Raw genomic sequence first — 20526 nt, 5'->3', positions numbered from 1 at the left:
TTTGTTGGATATATAAGAAAATATGTTGCGCATATTGAATTGATGTTTTTTTATTCGATTTACTTGATACTGAACATAATACAAAAAATGTATAATTTAGAGGTAGCATAAATGTAATATGTGCATCATAAATCCAACAGACCTTTTGTCCATGTTTTCTTCAGTTTGTGCTTCATGTGCACTTGTAGGTTGATGTGTTCCTAAATCTGATATTTTATTTACTTAATAATCTTGCAGAGGCTTACTTTCAGGAAATATCATGTCAGAACAGCAAGCGCCATAAAAAAAACAGACAGACTGCTTAAACCTGTCTAAAGCCGCGCTAGCTGATTATGATTTCCTCACACAGTGAATGTCAGGATTTGATAAAATTGTTGGAAAGCTACATGCTGAGCTAAAACAGACATACTCCTAATCAAGTCCTAATCAAGTCAGTTTGTTCCCAGAAACTGTCAAAAATTCCAACATGTACGTATTATGTCTTCTCAGGCTTTCACTCATACTCTTAAAATCTGAAAAAAATTCAAACTCAAATCGAGTTCTCAATAGCGTGTGTTTGTGTGTCTTCTAAGCTAACGAAGACCCTTTCTTTTCACCTTAGCACTAATGCACGGCTCCAACCACAAATCAATGATGCTTGAATTATGAATACCTCAAGCCATTACTGTGTTTGGAACAAGGTGGAGAGGAAAGAGCAATCACCCTTTAAGACCGCAGGGAAAAAAAAAATAGACTGACCACAGAGGAGACGAATATGAAGCATCACTCTTCGTCCTAGGGAGGGGGATGATGGATAGCATCAGTAGGTGTTGTAAAGGCTTCCACTTGTCTGGGTGATGCTCAAAAAGAGGAAGTGAAGGGAATAAGGGCACTAAGTGCACATATGAAACTGTCACAACAAGGCGGTGATGTCAGACAGGACATGCCTCATGGTAATGTGGTGTGTGAGTGAGTGTGTGTATGTGTGTGTTGGTGTGTGTGTGTGTGTTTGTGTGATGAAGATTTGTACATGCAACACCCTTGAAGTAGTAAGAATTAGGAAAGCATTAAACTAAAAATATGCAGAGAACATCACAACTTTAATGTCATACTTTATCCATCTTTTGTGACACTTGCTAATTTCATAACAACTACATTATGTTTTTTTTTGTTTGTTTTTGCATTTTTATTGATCGAGTAAGAAAACTGTACTGAATCCGTGACAGTTAATGTAATATCATTTCTGAAGGATAGACCCGAAGAAAGAGAACATAAACAGAACAAGACACAGAAAATGTCAGTTCCAGTATAATACTGTAGTGAACTAATATCCATTATAGATGAAAAGACAGCAGCATACACGCATGCTGGTAAAAGGCAAAAAGCAGGAAGCCAGTGCGCTCACTGTAATCTCTTACAGACTTGATTAGCCCACAGAGATAATTGTATGTGTTCTTTGGATGCATAGGGTAAATGGAAACCATGGCCATCACTTTTGATCAGCTGTACTAAACATCCTGGTGCAGATCAATACAGGAATCATCCGGTTGCAATCAGAAAAGCACTTTGTCCCACACTTGTTTGGGCACCGATGGAATTATTGATCAAAGTCAAGGAGCGCAGATGCAGTGACCAGCGATATAAGCCAAAGTTCAATTAACCACAAAGCTCACATATTGTAGAGACCAGCAGTCAGCGACATACTGTATACTGTACTTGTTATGACATGGAATTAAAATGAATAAAAATAACAAGCTCTCAATTAAGAGATTAAACCCTAAATGATTGGAATGGCTTTGATAATCAGTGCCTACCATAAATATTAACATAAAACAATATAATAATCATTACCGTAAATCAACACCACTAATAAAGATAGATAGCCAAAGTTGGCCAAAACAGAAAAAGAAACTAGGTGAGCTTACATCAGTTAAATCTGATCTGGCCCGATTTGAATACAGTTTCAGAATGAAAGGGGGTGTAAACTTTTATATTGTATACTTTTTATGGATGTAACATTGTAACATGTAACATTAGGTGACTTGATTTTACCAAGTCAAGTTTGATTTCAATCGGATTAAAGAAATATTGTCCATCTAAATTCAGCTACTGATCCTATTTTTAAGGGTCCAAGCTGGTCATAAAGAGTGAAGCTGTGGCATTTAAAAATCGGTTACAATTCAAATTAGCATGCCATTAGTAAGCCATCCAACATCCCATCCCAGTCCATCGAGTAATGGAGGTGTAATGTTCCTGATAGATGTGACACCATATCATACCTTAAAACTTCAGTGTGAAAAATGCATAGACAATATTAAGGCTATGTATGATGCATATATATATAAACCACCTCTATATACAGTACAGTAACCCCATTCTTAATGCAGCGCCACTATCACAGTGGTACAACTAGGAAAACATGTGGAGGATCCACTGGTATAGAAAAAAGCCTTTTTGATCACAATATGTGGGTCTAAGAACATAGGTTTTGCTCGAGGTCTTGGCTTTATGTACTGAGAGCCTGAGAAAATGCATTGAGATCCTCGGAGTAGAAGAGATCCCGAAGAGAGTTAAGAGCCGTTGAAGTGGGTTTGATGAATGGCCAAGCGTTTGATCAGAGGGAAGCACATCAGTGAGAGAGAGAGCTCGGAATGGATTGCCTCGTAGCTTTTATACACAACCATAAATTGGCCTAAATTTGTCACAAAGGAAAGAGGCACAGTGAGCATGATGCAGGGATTGAGAGAAGTGCAAATAAAAGTGTATCATGACATCTCATCCATTACACTGTCCAAATACAGCGAAGACAATATTCAACACACAAAAACAGGTTTTTTGATTGATTATGACCATAATGCGATCCACACACAGATAATTATTAATGGGCAGATACTAAACACAACCAGTGATGCAAAAGACAGTCCATTTATATATATTTATATGAAACGACCAACCCGTGAGTTCAGATCTCCTGCTTACGTCTGCTATTATAAAGCCTCGATAGCAATCAGTATAAGTTCGCAATAAACTGGGCAGCTATCCGAGCACATGTTGGCCAACAATTCGCTGCCAGCCACCCCGTGTGCCAAAGACAACCCTGCATGGCACGTTGCAAGCCCGTTTGCATATTCCCTGGCGTTCCTGCATATTCAACAAGTGCTCATGTATATTCAGCAGGCTCTCTGATGTTGATAATGGCTCTCCACAAGTGAGGATGAAACGATGATGGAGAGAGCAGCAGACGTGAATCTGAATTAGTTAGACAGAGTAAATCGAGTAAATTAACTCTGTGCACTTGAGAAGACACAATTATGTATGCATAGGAATTGAATTAACTTGTATATAAAACCGATTAATACGTAGGATGAAATCCCATGTATGTATGACTGTTAAATATTCATTCATATCACAATAAATTTGTTATATTCAAGCATGAAGTTTGCTATAGCAACTAATTCACATGGGCTAACTTGTGTCACCAAAAAACAAAAATTGTTAACTTGCTAAAAATGTCCAACTGCAACAGTAAAACTACATAAAAGCACCTCTACTGTATGTATCTGAGAAAAGAATTAGATCTGAGGTGTTAAGTTCTACACTTTGCATTGCAGTCACATCACATCAACCTGCTATTAATGATTTTTCCGTGACTGCATTGCCTGCTATGATTTATTTTTTCTATAGCCAAAATTTAAGATAAATTTTGAATCCATGTATATCAAAACATTCTTAATCCAGTTCTTGATCATATTATCATCACAAAGTATCTGTCTGCTTTGATTTGTCAGAAGATGTTATTTGAAGTTTTGAATGTATTGCAACTGCATCATAATTGTTGGCAAAATTATGTAGTATAAGGAGAATAATAAAATTAAGTTTAAAATAAAAAATAAAGTAAAAATTTAAGGATATGCTGTCATAGTAAATTAAAGATTTTCAGGATGGTAAGATAGATTTGTTGGGGTACTTTATTTTTAGTACTAAAAGTTCTCATTAATCAGCATTCTAAACTTAAAAAAACATTGGCATCATATCAATTACAAGCTACATATTTACTACATATATATATATATATCTATCTTTAAACGACGACTCAAGACGCATCTGTTTCTCCAGTACTTGGACTAACCCCCCTCCCCCCGGAAAAAAAAAAAAAAAAAAAAAAAAAACCTCAGTTGTGTTGGACTAATGGTACTTAGTTATTAACCTAGTTAACCCAGTGTAAGTATGTATCCAATGTTGTAAACATTAAAGCACTTTTTGTAAGTCGCTCTGGATAAGAGCGTCTGCCAAATGCCTAAATGTAAATGTAAATGTAAATATATATATATATATATATATATATATATATATATATATATATATATATATATATATATTCATATTTTTATATTTTCATATTTTCATCTATGGACCACTGCACAAATCACTTTAAATAAGACACTCACAAAGTCACTTTTTATGCACATTTGCACACCAGAGCCATTTCAAAAATTTCTGTTTTGACAAATTTTTATTTCTATTTTTTTTCTGTATTTCTATATCTGTTATATTAATATTTTGTTCTCATTTCACTAGTTAATCTTATTTTCTAACATATTTCTTTTATTACAGTATAGTTTTTTGTACAGCATATTTTGCTAGTTAATTTTTATTCTTAACATATTTTTTTATTCATATTTATTTTCTTATGTATAAGCTTTTATTTTTTAAGGTCACTGGCAGTCGTGTAAGCATTTCACTGCATACCGTACTGTGTATGACTGTGTATGTGACAAATAAAATTTGAATTTGAATTTGACCTTGTAACTCAATATAGGAAAAGATTCAGTGATATTCATGAGGTTGGATGTCACTCATGCGGCCCTGTCTGATTCCACAGAAGAGCAAATACAGCAAAAAATGCTGAAAGAAATCAATGCTGATCAACAAGTGAATATGTGATAGACGGGTATCCGAACAACCAGTGCACCAGTGACCACCATGCACTGGGACCAGCAGGCAAAGAAGACCTGATGCCAACTCAACTTGGAAATTCTCCATACAAAATACCACTCCATGAAATGTACCGAACAAACAAGATTGGTCCATGGAAGCCACGTCCAGAAGAGCACCCAAAGAATCCGCTGCCATCGTCTTGGTGCCAGACCTCCAGATGCCATGCAGGGCCAGAATCGTTTCAGTGACAAAAGGGAACCCAAAACCTAGGTAATTGTAATGTTAATGATTTTTCAATTATGGCTCAGTTCTATCAGTTCTAGCTCACCATTAAAAATTATTTAAGTGTGGTGATACAATCTTGTCTGTTTAATATGAGGACATACAGGCTAATCATTTATTACCACAATTCTAATTAAGTGTTATAAGTCCTAGAAGTTCTTTATGTCATATGTAAAGTTATCCAAGTAATCAGGTCATAGCCGCATACCGGAGTCGCTCTATAACACTAGAATGTAACGATTTATGTACTCACATTTCATTTTAAAAGAGGTTCCCTGTGTAATTATAGAATAATTAGCTTCCCTTCCATTAATGGGCTTGTTCGAGTTTAACTGCGTGGAAAGCAAATATCTCACTTTGACTAACAATTGATTAGCTCTGTTTCCTGGCTGACACTAAACTGCTTTTTCAGTTTTCACAGTAAGGAATGAAGCTGTTAAAGAAAATTACTTTAGGAACTACATATCTGATTTAAATATCCGATAAACCACCATTACTGTTATGGAAGGGCAGTGTGATCGAGGAGAAAAACGGTTACCACTTAAGTATACACAAGTTTTCATATACTGTATATTAAAATTTTGATATATTTAAGAAATCTAAAAGATAAGATTTAAGAAAGAATTAAAGTTGTTTTTGGTTACAAACACATTATAGCATAGTAAATTCCTTTTCTTTCCATATCATAACTTCTCAGTAAGGTATGATATCGTGCCCTTGGACTAGACATTTCAAGCATTTCCCTGCATATCGTACTGTGTATGACTGTGTATGTGACAAATAAGATTTGAATTTGAATTTGACATGGTTGGGTTTTTGTTTCTCGTCCCATATATATTTTTTAATTATGTATTATAGAATATTTGTGTTTTTTATCCAGTTATATTATGTAATGTCCAAGACAATTAGAATTTAGAATTAGAAGTTAGAATTTCTGTTATTAGAGTTTCTGTTATTACGTGCAATATACTGTATTATAACAGCCATAAACAGCCATGCTCTCACCCTAATATCATGGTTTGAAATTTCTGTTACTTTAAATGAAACTTTAAATTTCACCAGTTAAACTTGGTTTTAAGACCAAGATTTAAGATGATCCACAAGTTTAGTTATACATTCACCAGCTTCACTAAGCTGGTCTACCATTTTACCCATGCTTTTTAATCTACTTCACAAAGTTGCTCTCCCAGTGTAACTATGTTTTTGTCAGTTTCACTAAATTAAAAAACTTAAAGTAAACTTAATGTAACTTTTCAGAGCAGATGGGTGATTAAATCAGAAATTTCAACATATAAACAATTCAAGGTAGCTTTGTATTTAACTTTATTACATAAAAGTGTGTAAAGCACCAGCATGTCTAAACAAAAGAACATACAATGAGAAAACCGAAGCAGCAGCTGAATCTATCATCTCCCTATGTGTCTTAAAGATGCCGTGTTGGTTAACAGGAAACTCAGCATGAATTAAGCACACGCTACTTTTTCTGGAAAGCAGCTTGCAAGCACTTAGTATTAAACAGCCCGCGGCTTTGTCACTTCCTCTTTGCTTGATGAAGCAGTTGTGGCAATGCATTATCTTTACACGCAGCAGCCTGGCGCAATGCCACTCAATCAAGAGAGTGAGCACACTAACAACTTAAGTAACATAGTAAAGCGAAGCTGGTAAATGACCTGATACGGGAAGGAGAATGGGGTGTCGGAGGCAGCGTGGTGTTTTCCAGGATGCACAGTATACAGACAAGGTGTAAACTACAGACACTGTAGGCAAACATAAGAAGAGATTTTGACTTGATGCGATCACAGATCTTTGCTTTTGAAGTGAGATGTAGAAGACTGCAGGCGTTCGAAAGCGACTCAACCGATGAAGTATGCTACTGGCACAAAAACTGTCTGATATAAAAAAGGAAAGTGCGTAAAATGAGTTAAAAACAGAGAGAAAATTACCATTTGCACACAAACTCTTGTCTTGTTTTTTGTTCTGTTGACCAACTACAGATTTTATCTTTTTGAAAATGTTTTTCTGTTGTGATCAATTGTTCAGTGACAGACAATCAACTGGTATTTTGATGGTGAGTTGAAAATTAATAAACTGACATTTTATAAGAATAAATATTGAAAAAAAATCTGATATTCAAGGATATAGAACTATTGTTAGTTACTGAACACAAAAACACGTGACTACATACACTATTAGAAAATTTATAATTCTGTCCTAATGAAGTCATTTAAGCACTGTTGTGTGGCCAGCCTTACATTTGCAGATTTCCTTTTGTCCAATTTGCAAAACTGTATACAATATCTTTTGATCCTTTTCAAAGATACAATACAAGAGACGTTAACAATGGCCACCGATTAAAGGAATACATTTCACAGTTTTTCCGAATGAAACCATTTCTCCGTAAAGCAGTGTGAAACTGTATTACATCATTATTATTATTATCATTACTACCATTACCCCATGCTGTGATTTATAATTCTATTGAATTATAGTACTGGAGCTCAGCTGCACTCCTCTGTGCTCTCTCTGCAATTTAACCCCTGTGAGTCCTTGAATGTGTTGTTTTATAGGAAGCCAGTGAAAATTGCGAAGCAAAGGTGCGATACATGCTGAGTGTTGGAAAAAAGCCAAGCAGCTGAATTTTAAACACTCTGGAGGTTAGGGAAAGTCTCAGAACTGATAGTACTAAGGCGAGGATTGCTGTAATCTGAGCAACTGGATTTCTCTTCAATTTTGTTGTATTTCCAGATAATGAATAATAGCAAAAAATTGAAAATAAGTTACCTTTACAAGTATAAACATACACACATGTGTATAACATCGATCAGCCATAACATACAAAAATTTCATATTAAAACCACCTAGGATTTGGGGTAACCTTGTGCCACCAGGCTGTCTGGGTGAGATATACAGTAGATACCGGTCCCCATGAATATCACAGAAACTTTTCCCATATTGATTTACAAGGTCCTAAAAGCTTGTACACGACCTCAAGTCCTTATATTCTTCGAAATAGGTATGAAGGTTTGAGATTTTTCTTGTAACAATAAACAGCCAACCCATTTGAACAGGTGACACCACCTTTTTAGCCTTACACTCACCTCTGCAGCTCTGAGAATAATGATGAAAAATTTGATGAGAAAAATACTTCCAAATTCCTCAGGTTCTAGCAAAACTACTCTCTTATCATTCAGCACATACACACACACTTGCACAAACATTTGCTTTCAAACATGAAGGCAGCTGTTTTAAGTTTATTCGTGTGTAATGCAATTTGGGGATAATAGGCTTCATAGGCCTGCTGCTGATAAAACCTGCACCTTGACAGAACTATAAATGAGCTGCATTTGTTTTCCTGTTCAAACCCTGCAGTCGTAGGCCTGACTGAAACCCAGCTTCGAGGGCTAAGCAGGTTTAATCAGAGCCAGGAAAAAAGAATCAGTAATTTCTAAACTCCTATAATCAATGGGGGTAGAGAAAGTCAAATTCCCATGAGTGCAAGCTGACGCAAATTGCTCATCCTAAGAAAATGAGGTTTATTTTCTGTTATCAGCTATGCTTGTGTGTCAGTGGAATAGAATCGGAGAAGTCTAATAGAGGAACAGGAGCTTAATGACACCAAAGGAAGCAACAATTAAGAAGGAGATGATGAGAGAAATATTGAGTTCAGCACAACGACAGAATTAACAGCACACTTTATCTACTTGCTTTATTTTTATTTCAGTTTAGAGCACTTTATTCTACTACATCGTAGGAAGCTAAAATTAAATAGTTGTAGGGACTACACCCTGTGTATCTATTCAAGGCAGGAAAGTATACAGTACGTCCAGGACATTGCGGTTTGTAGATTCTCAGGAATATGTTTCACTTTTTATTATTAATGAATACATACTTGGTAGCATTGGCAAATGGTTGCAGAATAAGAAAAGTTTAAACACTTTGGGACTTCTTACAGGACAATACATCTTTAGAGTGGTAACAAAAATGTACTTAGTGTTTTACATTAAATTCTCTTTTCAAAAAACGCCTAAACCTTTCCTGCTCCATAATCATAGCCGACCCTGCCCTGTGAGCTAAAATTCTTCCATGGTAGGTTATGGGTTTTGTGTACAAAAAAAGGTTGAATTTGATTTAAGTTTACATATAATACTCCAAAATCACATTAGTTTACAGTTTTTTTTGAGGTATTTGATGTGTGCTGTTACAGATCTTGAAACTAGAGAAGAAGGAAACAATTTTAGTCTATAGTTTTTAGTCTACTCTTCACAATGGCTGTTAGTGAAGAGTTCTCAGAAATCTCAGCAGGCTCCAGCACAAGTTTCTACCTAGATAAAAAAAGATGGTGATGGTAGTTTACACTGGAGACTCATGTCCAAAAATATTTAAAAAATGAATTTTATATAATCTATGAAAAATGGCAAACTCAACTGGTGAAGGACAGGCTTTTTTAACACTTACTATTTTTTTCCAAAACCCACTTACAGTATGTATTATTCAATTTCTTTAAGACCCTTACAGAGACTTTTTAAACCCACCAGTGAATGTAATTAATATTAAGTGTAAATGGACAGCATGGCATTTGAAAAGAGATCCTTGGAGCTCAGTTTTAAGGATGGAACACACACTGACAACACACAAGCACAGGCAAGGCTTTTATTTAACTTGCCTGCTTCGATCCTTAACCATGGACGTCAGGGAGAAAGATTATGGACAGAAAAGCAGACAGGTAAGAGATCTGTGTTGTAGTGTGATACAATTCCAACCTCACAAATCAATAAGGGCTGAAGTGGGCCAACCCCCTTTTCCATCACCCCTGTCGCTATTGCTTACCTCTCCTTCTCACCAGGTTCCCATCCTGCCTCAACACATTGACCCAAACCTCAGAAGTGACAGTAGGGGAACTAGACGAATTGCTACCTAGCGCAGTTATACTATATAAAATGATATTCGCTGTCTGGAATGTTGAAATGAACCGTACCATAAACGAAGGCAGATAGGATGTTTGCGACTCCTGAGATCAATTTTCACAAAGTTACATGTATTAAAAGATGGATAATGCAGACGCCTCAAGTCCTGCAACAACGTGTTCTACATATCAGTTTATATGATGAAGATCTTCTAACAATACACCTGAATAAAGAAAAATATCATGCTCTGCTTGCCTTATCGATACATGATTAATATTAATATTCTTTATAGATCCTCCCTATGAATTATCAGGTTTAAGAGATTCAAGCTTGTTATCCTTATAACACGCAAAACTCTTAAGGCCTTCCTGATCCATCGACTTTCATCTCAGTCTTCCTCCTGATGCTCACACCCCCAAAAAGTCGTATCCTTCTCTTCTCATGCTGCATAATACATGAGGAAAGTGAAGATGAGTGATGAATCATTCATGCTCATTAGGTGAGTGAGTAAATGCCCACTGGACGACAGCTCAATAAAAAGAGTGAACAAATTTCATCCTTCTGTGTTGTCCAAAAACTGCGCCAGACTCCAACCAGGCTGTCGAGACGAGACATGACCTTTGAAGTCGTGACCCCAGGGGCTGGAGGGCACAGCCCCACCCTGCGGCTTTTCTCTCATTTAGGTGTCTCGCCAAGAGACCTAAATGAAGCCGCGACCAGCAGGAGATTATGCCTTGTTTCTCCCCCTCCCAGTCTTCTATTCGTTATGACCTTTACAAAGAGTTACAAGCACACATGAGTGAGAACAGGGAGGAGAGAGAAAAAGAGGGAGGAATCGGGGCAGAAGCTTCGTGCTGCGCAGGGAGATTATGACCTCTCAACATCATTTCATTTTGTTATTTTTTTCTTCTACTTTTATGAGCACTCAAGGGTGGACGAAGGATAGCTTCATTAAGTAGACTACAAAAAAAGTGCTATTTAACAGAACATAACAGGAACATTTCAAAAATATTGGGACAGTATGGAAATTGACAATAAAAACAAAAAGGAGACATCTTTGAAGTCTTTTTAACCTTGTATTTTGTCAAAAACACTACAACAGCACATTATTTAATAATTGAGTTTAATGGTGCACTCATTTCAACTCTGGTGGCTGCAACATCCTCCAAAAAAGTTGGGAAAGGCACAATTTAAAGTAAGTAACCAAGTGACAAATAGAAATCACAAGGTGATGAAAAACAAGTGCTGTTAAACAGGTGAACCAATTACACTGTATGTTATACAATAAATATGTTATAGAATAAAGTGTCAAAGAAAGGCCTAGTGCTTCTAGACCAAAGATGTGGAGTATCTGTTGCACCAGATAATTAAGCAACAGCAAATTATCCTATATTTTCAGGATAGGAAATACATAATATCATCATGAAATTAAAATAAACCCGTCAAATGTCAATGCTTAAAGGGCAGGGCCGAAAACTACTTCTGAATAAGCGCTATCTCCGATCCCCCAGACATCACTTAAAAAGAATTAAAAACCGTCATGATTTTGTAGTGGATAAAACGACGTGGGCTCGGGAACACTGTTTGTCAATGCTTTTTCCAAAGGTAACTTAAGGCTTAAGGCAGCCATGTGACAATTTTGTCCAGAGGCATCAAAGACTTCCCCGGGCTTTGTCTCAACTGAGTGGTACACTGAAAATGTTTTGTGGTCAACTTTTCCAATAGTTTCTGGAAACAACAGCTGTCTTTCTGGGTCAAAAAGTTAAAGAGCAATCCAAGCTGCTATCAGAGTCAGGTCAAAAAGCCAGTTTCAGGCATAGTATGGGGGTGTGCCAGGGCCCGTAGGATGGATAAATTGCATATCATTATTGCAGAAAAATATGTCCTTTTTGAAGCAACATATGCTGCCATTCAAACAGACATTTTCACAGACATTCTTGTATTTTTCCAGCAGGACAACACCCAACTGCATTCTGCTAAGATTACACATGCACTGTTACTGTAGCTAATCTGCCTGCTTCAATTAAGAATATCTGGTGCATTATTAAGTCCAAAATATGGCAACAAAGACTCTGGACATTTGTGCAGCTGAAGATAAGGTAAGATAGGGATAGGCTCGCTCTAGCTAAACTTAACAAACTTGTTCTGATATTGCAGCCAGAAGATCTGAAATAAGTGCATATTCTTAACAAACAATTAAATTCACATGCTAAATCACCGAATAATGAGTTTTTTGAAGAGGTTTCAATATATTAAATGGTAATGGTACTTTACCGATGACTTCATTTTTTTTCCCCATGCTTTGGAACTTTTTGGAACTGGTAATATAAGTCTGTTAATTTGTTTGACGTATTATTTATTTATTCATTATTTACTATAGGATTATTATTGTCACTCACTTTTAACACAGCTTTTAAAGTAACACATTTGTGTGGACAGTTTGTGTTCTTGTTTTCATCATCAGTGTTTTGACATAAAGTACCTGCATGATCCTGATTTGGCTCTTTTAATTTATTGCACACTGATTTATCCAGTAGGTAAATATTATTCTACCGTGAAAGCAGAAGGTTTCAGGAAATGGAGATAAGAATGAAATTTCATTCAGGTTGCTAAACCTACTTGAATAAAACTATATAAATATAAATGAAAATGAAGTGCCGGAACATGAAATCTCCGGGATTAGTGTAAATTAAGTTACAGTAAATAAAAATCAGGAGCAAACACATTAAGCAGGAATGTTCTCCACAAGTGGTTCTAAGTTCAAACCTGAGGACAACAAAGCACAAAACCTTTGGACTAAAGTGTTGTGAAATTTACGTATTTCCTAGGTAAACATGCCCTTTTTTGTGTATACCTTACTGTAAATGCCAAATAACAAGTGTAAACAGATGCAATTAGTTTACGTTTGCAATAAATCCGATTTTAAACTATCCAAATTGCAAGCTATTTCCCAAATGGCATTACCTTACTCTTGGAATACCCTACAACCCATTTTAGAAGCTGATAAAAAAAATGTATCTGAACTTGGGGAGCACTATTCAGAAAACCACCCAAAACCACATATACCAAACCGCCATAAAATTATATTCTAATTTAATTTGTCACATACACAGTCATACAATATGCAGTGAAATGCTAACTTAATACCATATAATATTAACACATTAACAATGATGAGCTGAAACTGTGATAGCATCATGGGCACTCTAGGCTCACCCATGTCCGCAGCAACCCGACTGGTCCGGTTCCACAGAAAAGCCAATGCTGCACAAATCACTGAAGAGACTCAATGCTGGCATAAGGAAAAAGGCACCGGAACACCCAGTGCACCACATTCCACTGCATGTGCAGGCAAAAAACCCAATGTCACCAACCCAGCAACTAAGCTAGCTGCAATGAAGGCATTGCAAAGCAGCTCAAGGGAGGAAATTCGGCATCTGGTGATGTTCATAGGATCCAGACTTCAGGCGGTCATTGACTAAAAATAAAATAATAACACAATTATTTATGATTGCTAGCTTGTCCAATTACTTTTAAGCATGTGAAAATATTGGGACTGTGTAAACGAATGGCTGTAATTGAACAATAAAGTGATATTTTTTTTACTAATACCTTTGAATTAGACCTGAAATCACTTCAAGGTTCAATGTTATGCAAAATAAAAATACATGGCACATTAATAAAACAAAGCCAAGTCTATGAGGTATATTTCATTCCAGAGCAATTTGAATACTTAACACTGCCATAGAAAGCTGTTCATGACTCAACAGCTGAAAGCATAAGTTAAAAAGCCTACAATGCCTTACATTTTGCCACAACATGGTGTATGTTTCCTGTATAAACACAAAAGCATGTATGCAGTCAGGTAATGAGATATGAGGTTCAGTATTTTTCACTATTTTAAATAAAGTTATTATTGCTTTTTAAAGACTGTCGCAGTCTTTCTCTCTACTGATGACCACCTTGTTTATTCCACTTTGTCATTTTCCTTGTAATAAGTGGTCATGAGACAATATGTTTTTTCAATACACAATGTTTTTTTTTTATTATTATTTTACTATACATTCTTGCTCTGATAAAATCAATGTTTTATGACAACAATTTATGAATAAACTTTATTCCTCATTTTGCCTTTTCTGGTACTGATTTTATTGAATATATAAAGTTTATATTATAAACCATATTCAATTCAATCAGTACCAGGAAATATGCAGCAAAATGCAAAGAACATTTATCACAAACGTGAGATCTGATAATAAAAAAATTGCATGTATTTCATTTTATTATTATTGCCAATAAATGTATCACTATGTAGCTTTAGGTGTATTTTTGAATTTTGCATTCTCCACTACTGAACAGGGACGTCCTAAGCCCTGTAGTGATTTCTTTAGCCTGGACTAAATCAGTAAGAAAACACTGTCTCAGCATAAAATTTATTATGAGTGGAAGACAGCATAACTCATTTAACAGCCGAGCTCAATTAACAGCCAAGCGCAATTAACTTCTTCCAGTCTCTCGTGTGCAATGATTGGCTGGTTTTGTGTCACTTATGTCATGCCGTGCCAATCAAAGTGAGTACGAAACTTGAGTAAGTTCATTTCGTTTGGCTGTTTTAGACCATAAAAATTATATAAGATAAGAGTAAGTACACTGTATGCAACGTACCGCAGAATTTTACTTTTTTTAAGAGTCACAATTTTTTTTCCCATCCCTAGTACTGAATATTGTGAAGAGTAGTGAATTTACAGTCACTCAGAAGCAAAAAAGAGTCCACCATTATACTCTTAGCATAGAATAATGGAAAGTTATGTTGTATGTTTATATTTTTAACATGGCTACAGTACTGTACTAACATCTCAAGCTAACCCTCATTTGTTCATACTAAATTTAACTATGTAGATTAGGTTAAATGGAAACTTATCTCTTACTGTGACAGGCTGCAAAGTGCCTGAAGATATAATATAAAAATCTGTTGTTTGTTTAACAACTTCAGCAGCAACCTCATTTCCAACTTTAGTGTTCCAACCACTCAGCATTCAGCATTACCAGTATACTAATCACTGACCTGATCATCTGTCATCATCTGCACCTGTTTCTCATTGGTTCAATCTTTTTTAAGTTAGATGTTTTTTTTTGTTTTTTGTTTTTTGCCTTGGTCACTTTGGCGCTTAACAAACAAAAACATTCCCCTGAAACTGCTCAAGCACATGGACTGGACTAAAAATGAAAGCCAACAGTGTCTTTCAGGAAACTTGGAGAACTTTTGTTTTTTGTTTCCTCAAACAATTCTAGCTCCTTGTAAGCAACATATAAAGAAATCGGGGTGGATCAAGACTTTTGCACAATACTGTGCATATGCTATAAATCTATCAGATGACAGTGAGTGATTTGTGTGATCCTCTCGTCTGGGTTGTGGCTAATATGCTGTATGGCTCTCGACAACCGGTTTTGATAGGCTGAAGAACAAAGTACATCGACTGTATTTAAAGTCCTACATCTTGTGCAGGAGGTTTTAATTATAGTCTTGTGTTTCTGTCAGGGCCTTAGTCAACCTGGATGGCAATCTTGCATTAATTTACAGCTTCTATTTTGTCACGCTTCAGCATTTTGTTTATGTCTGCCTGTTAACTAATTGTTAATTAAAGACTAAAAAATATCTTGCAGATTTAACCAGTAATGGGAACATTTAGTAGAAGAGCCCAAATAAATGATGCTGCAATTTGTTAGAATGTGTATTCAATTATAATATAATACATTATGTAAATACATAAAATAGAATACATTTTATGTAAGAAATTATGCGTACCAACTGTCCACAAGAAACAAGAATAGAAATACCTGATAGTTGCGACCTTGCAGGAACATTTGCCTGGTCCCCATAGGAAAATCTTCTTTTTAGGGTTAAATTGAAGTGTATGCATAGCATTCATTTGCTGCTTTAATATTTCTATCAGTGAAAGGTCTTTACAAGGATAGTATGAAAAAGTGTGTGTGTGTATGTATATATGTATAGCAACTGCTGCTTTACAAAATACAAAAATAATCAGATTTCACTCCCAAACTAAAAATGTTGTATGAACAAGGTACATCCTATACTTTGCTAGTAAAAAGCTAAATCCACCCCTTAATAAGGAAATAATATTTAATCATTAATGTCAGTTTTTGGTAGCTTTACCAACCAGCAAATTTAAGACAAATACTGTATCTGAATATATTAAATATGGCATTTTGTATTTATGAATACAAGCATGAGAAGCTGCATACATGCAGAGGCAATGAATCAGAGGAATTGCTGGCATGTCATGGTGGTGGCATTGATTAAGCAATATAAGCTGTTTTTATGACTTCAAAACAATCATAGCATCCTGCTTTGTAATATTATTTTTATTAAGATAATTGATCAGCCTCAAGAGTTGCTGCTTTGATTATTTCTGATGCAAAGCCCTGGTGGTCTCCATTTCAGCTCCACATCAGCCAGGGGGGGCAAGAATAAAAATGAAATGGTGATAACATGAAGCCTGTCCTGATGAAATTAAAAAGCCTTGTGAAAATGAACATAATACAAAAAGGCAGACCAGCCGAGTCATGCAGTTCATTTGTAAAGTTACATCATTTGTGTGTGTGTATGTGCGGCCATGTTTTTATGGCTTAGTGGAGACCAAAATGTCCCTGCATAGATAGGAATATGACCTTGTGAGACCATTTGGATTTAGAATTAATTAGTTAAATTAATATTTATGTCAGTAGAAAGCCCATACAAGGATGGTAAGATATTCTATGAGGTATAAAGTCATCACATATAAGAACAATATTTGGAGAAAAAAAGTAATAAAAACAAGTCAAATGCTTGTAGCCTATCTCGCTAATCATATCTCATAACCACCAGTGCATCGGTCACTTGACCAATCCATATCTATTTAACCTGATGATCCAAATGGGAAAGTATAAACAATGCTGCGCATGCGCCGTTCTGACACTATTAACGACCCAACGAGGCCGTTTACTTCAGCGGTTGCAATGTCAAATTTACTTTCCATTCTCATGGCTAAGTCCCAAACCGCATTCAACCGTATTTAACATGGTGCCAGAAATAGATTTCTAGTGCGCATGCGCAGGCATTTCACACACCAACGGTCGCGCTTGCCATATGGCCGTGTCTCAAACCGACAACCTCATAGGATACTACACTCCTAAGCAATACACAGGATACGCTGGAGTACGTTCTTGTAACGTAATATCCAAGTGATACACACACTGCGAAGTGCGTAATACCTCGACAAACTGTGAAATAAATACATAAGACGCAAATGTACATGTATACGTATAGCTTAAATCGTGATGTTAGTATTAATCGTGCTGTTCAAAAATGTTTATTTCTTTTCTTAGTGTGGCTGATAGTTCAATAATGCGTCTCAGTCCACTAATTAAACTATGATTTCTGACAAACAAATGATTAAATAAAAGAAAATCGAAAATAAATAAATAAAATCACTTATAAAAACCGGACATGGAGAACGCGAGTTTCCGAAAGCTTTTACCTAACTGCTCGGGTTGCCAAATACACTGTCTACTTTATTTTTTTTCCCCAGCCAAAATAGACAGACAGACAGATAGATAGACAGATAGATAGATAGATAGATAGATAGAGTTCACTATATAAACCACAACTGTGTAGCCCAGACATGTTGTTTATAATTAACCATAATAATAAATACATTATAATAATCGCAAATGAATAAAAACTCATTTAAATAAATACTTTTTATCCATCCATCTATCACAATTTGGATTGTATGTTTGCTTTTAAGTTCCGTGTAGTGTATGAGAATTAAAAATGCTTACTGAATATAAACTAAGAATATTGAGATGCTATAGATTTTACGTATACTACTGGGGATCAAGAAAAAGACGTAGTACATAACTTAGTTATGAAATAATTCTTATAGTGTTAAAGATGGATAAGCGCACAGGTTCCTATTCTTGGTCATGGAGAACCCCCGTCCCACATATTATTTCCTCTCAAACCAACACACTTTACACAGAAAGGGTGATTAACTAGCTGATAAGCTGTCCCAGGTGTGTTCGGAGATGAAAACATGAATAAGCAGGACCTGGGTGGGAACCTGTGGTTTAGTGGATGCTTTTCAACGGTGGTAGGTGAAACAACCGACACACACTGGCAACCCAGTTTATATGTATATACGCTTGAGATTGAACTGATGCGCTGATTCCCGTAGGCGAGGACCAAAACAGCTATCGGGAGATGGATAAATTGGAAGGAAAAAATGTTACAGGTATAACCACTTGTTATACAAGAGTCTACCTACTTGATGCAAATTAATAATGTGATGTAATTAGGGATTTGTAGGATTGCGAGGATAAACGCGCGCGATCCGCGCGACTACTACGAAGATATGACTATAACTTTTATATTACAGCATTAGAGTTTACAAAAATACGGAATACGGAATTCATAGTGGATAACTAATGTCAAACCTGCTAAAATTGGTTATAAAAAGGGAAATTGGTTGTAACGCTAAATGTTATATCCAAAATCGTGGCACATGTGCGCAACGCATAAAATAAAACTGTTAATTTCAATCCCAGACACCGAGACCCAACCAGAAAGGGCGCAAACCTCAGAATGAGAGTGAAGTGTACGGGATCCGCTTTGCGTGATGTTGGACGTTCAGTGTGTGTGTGTGTGTGTAATCACACGCGGACTAGGATGGATGAAAAGTCTTTAAATGCGTGATTATGATCCCAGTCTAAAATCTGATTTACTAAGCCCTCAGGACGAACCTGTCTTTTCATGTCTCCAAAAAAAAAAAAAAAAAACTTACGGTGTTCTTGGTCTTCTTTATGTTTTACCTCCGAGTCATATTATTATCGTATTAGTATTGTAATAATAGTAATAATACGACATATAGTCGTATTATTACTATTATTATCGTACACATGCAGACATGTCGATCTAAAGCAAGCATAAGCAGGTTATTATTCCAAATGACCCTCATGGGAAACTATAAAGCGCTTCCGAAACGCACAGCACGAGACAGCGCTGCTGAGATCCTTCACCACAGCCCCGCGCCTGTGTTCTTCACGTCCCAGCTTCATCCACAGAAACTCGCACACCATCACCATTATACTGTATGCACTTCAGTATGGTATTTTCCCGCGGCATACAGGCTACATCTATCACTTGAAATATCCGACATCGACTCGTATGTAGGATAGGGGTATGCTCTGACACCGGCTCTAGGGGTGTCACGCGCATTTATAACCGTATGAACGTTAAACATCGAACAGCATAGACACGACAAACAGGTACGTTATAGTGCACTATAGGGAAAGAATAAAAAACATCCCAAATCTAAGTCACAAACCATGTCCTGATAGATCTCATAGAAACGTACGTATTCTGCATGCACATTAACATAAAAATCAATCAATCAATCAATCAATCAAGTTCACTCAATGCACTTATTTCTCCAATTGTTCTTATTTTACTTTAAGCATACATAACTTGCTCTTACCTTTCTACTCCTGACTGAAACGACAGCGCTCCTTTTCCTCGTGCACGCGCAAAAAAACCGTCACATCTTCAAAAAAAAAAAAGAAAAAAAAATATATATATACGTCTAAATGTATAAATAATAATTATAATCCCGTATGGATGTGTTTTCCGAGATCCGGGAACCTTAATTTGGCGGTACATACAGGTTTAAATCCCCCGGTAGCGTATGTATGCGCGTGTTTGAGTGTGTGCGTGCGCGCGCGAGTGTATGGCAGGACTGCCGCTCCTCCTAAAGCCGCCGGTTTGGAGAAAGCGAGAGGCGAGTGATGTCATGCGCGCGCGCACACACACGCACACACCCACCCACCTTTCCCTCTCGCAGCATCCTCTCATAATCACGCCCCTGCATTTATTCCACCCCTCCCTTATCCCCGCCCCTTTTTGGCTACGTGATGAAGTCATGGGCTGCGCTCCCAGGCTGCACACGTACTGTACTAACCAGTGTGTCAGTGTAGTACACCACAGATGGTAAAAGCATCCTTATGGTGGTGTGAGTGTAATAATCTGACAGTAACATGATCAAGATGCAACAAAGCGTGCTTCCATGCAGCCAACTGAGGAATTAAACAGGTTAAGAAATCAAAGAGTTTCATCAGGCTCTGCATCATCAGTTGGTGACATCATCCTTTCTACAAACCTAGAATGGAACATTTAATAATAATAAACTAAAAAGAAATTTTGTTGATGTTTGCACAGGTCATATAGTGAACGTATCAGCATTGTCTACGGCAAAAATGAGTACATCAGGCGTAGCTCAGAGCTACCGAAACCCCGCATCAGGCTCCTGAGCATCTACAGCAACGGCACATACGACAGGCAAGTCATGAGAGCAGCGTGAGGAACGAC

General features: G+C 36.5%; 1 protein-coding gene across 14 annotated transcripts in view; it reads right to left on the bottom strand.

Moving 5' to 3' along the window:
- Nucleotides 1–19931, bottom strand: part of ptprsa (protein tyrosine phosphatase receptor type Sa) — a 266166-nt gene extending 246235 nt beyond the window's left edge. For 5 of the 14 annotated variants that reach the window (XM_053513183.1, XM_053513182.1, XM_053513193.1 and 2 more), the window contains exon 1: nt 19640–19931. The gene's annotated coding sequence lies outside the window, so the exon portion shown is untranslated. The remainder of the gene's footprint in view (nt 1–19639) is intronic. The other 9 variants (XM_053513187.1, XM_053513188.1, XM_053513185.1 and 6 more) reach the window with 3 other exon arrangements.
- Between the last annotated feature and the right edge of the window lie 595 nt (nt 19932–20526).

Source organism: Clarias gariepinus, chromosome 15 (genome assembly GCF_024256425.1).
Source record: "Clarias gariepinus isolate MV-2021 ecotype Netherlands chromosome 15, CGAR_prim_01v2, whole genome shotgun sequence".
NCBI classification, from domain to species: Eukaryota; Metazoa; Chordata; class Actinopteri; order Siluriformes; family Clariidae; genus Clarias; species Clarias gariepinus.
The sequence above is the reverse complement of the archived record's forward strand: the minus strand, read 5'-3'. Positions and strand labels throughout refer to the sequence as shown.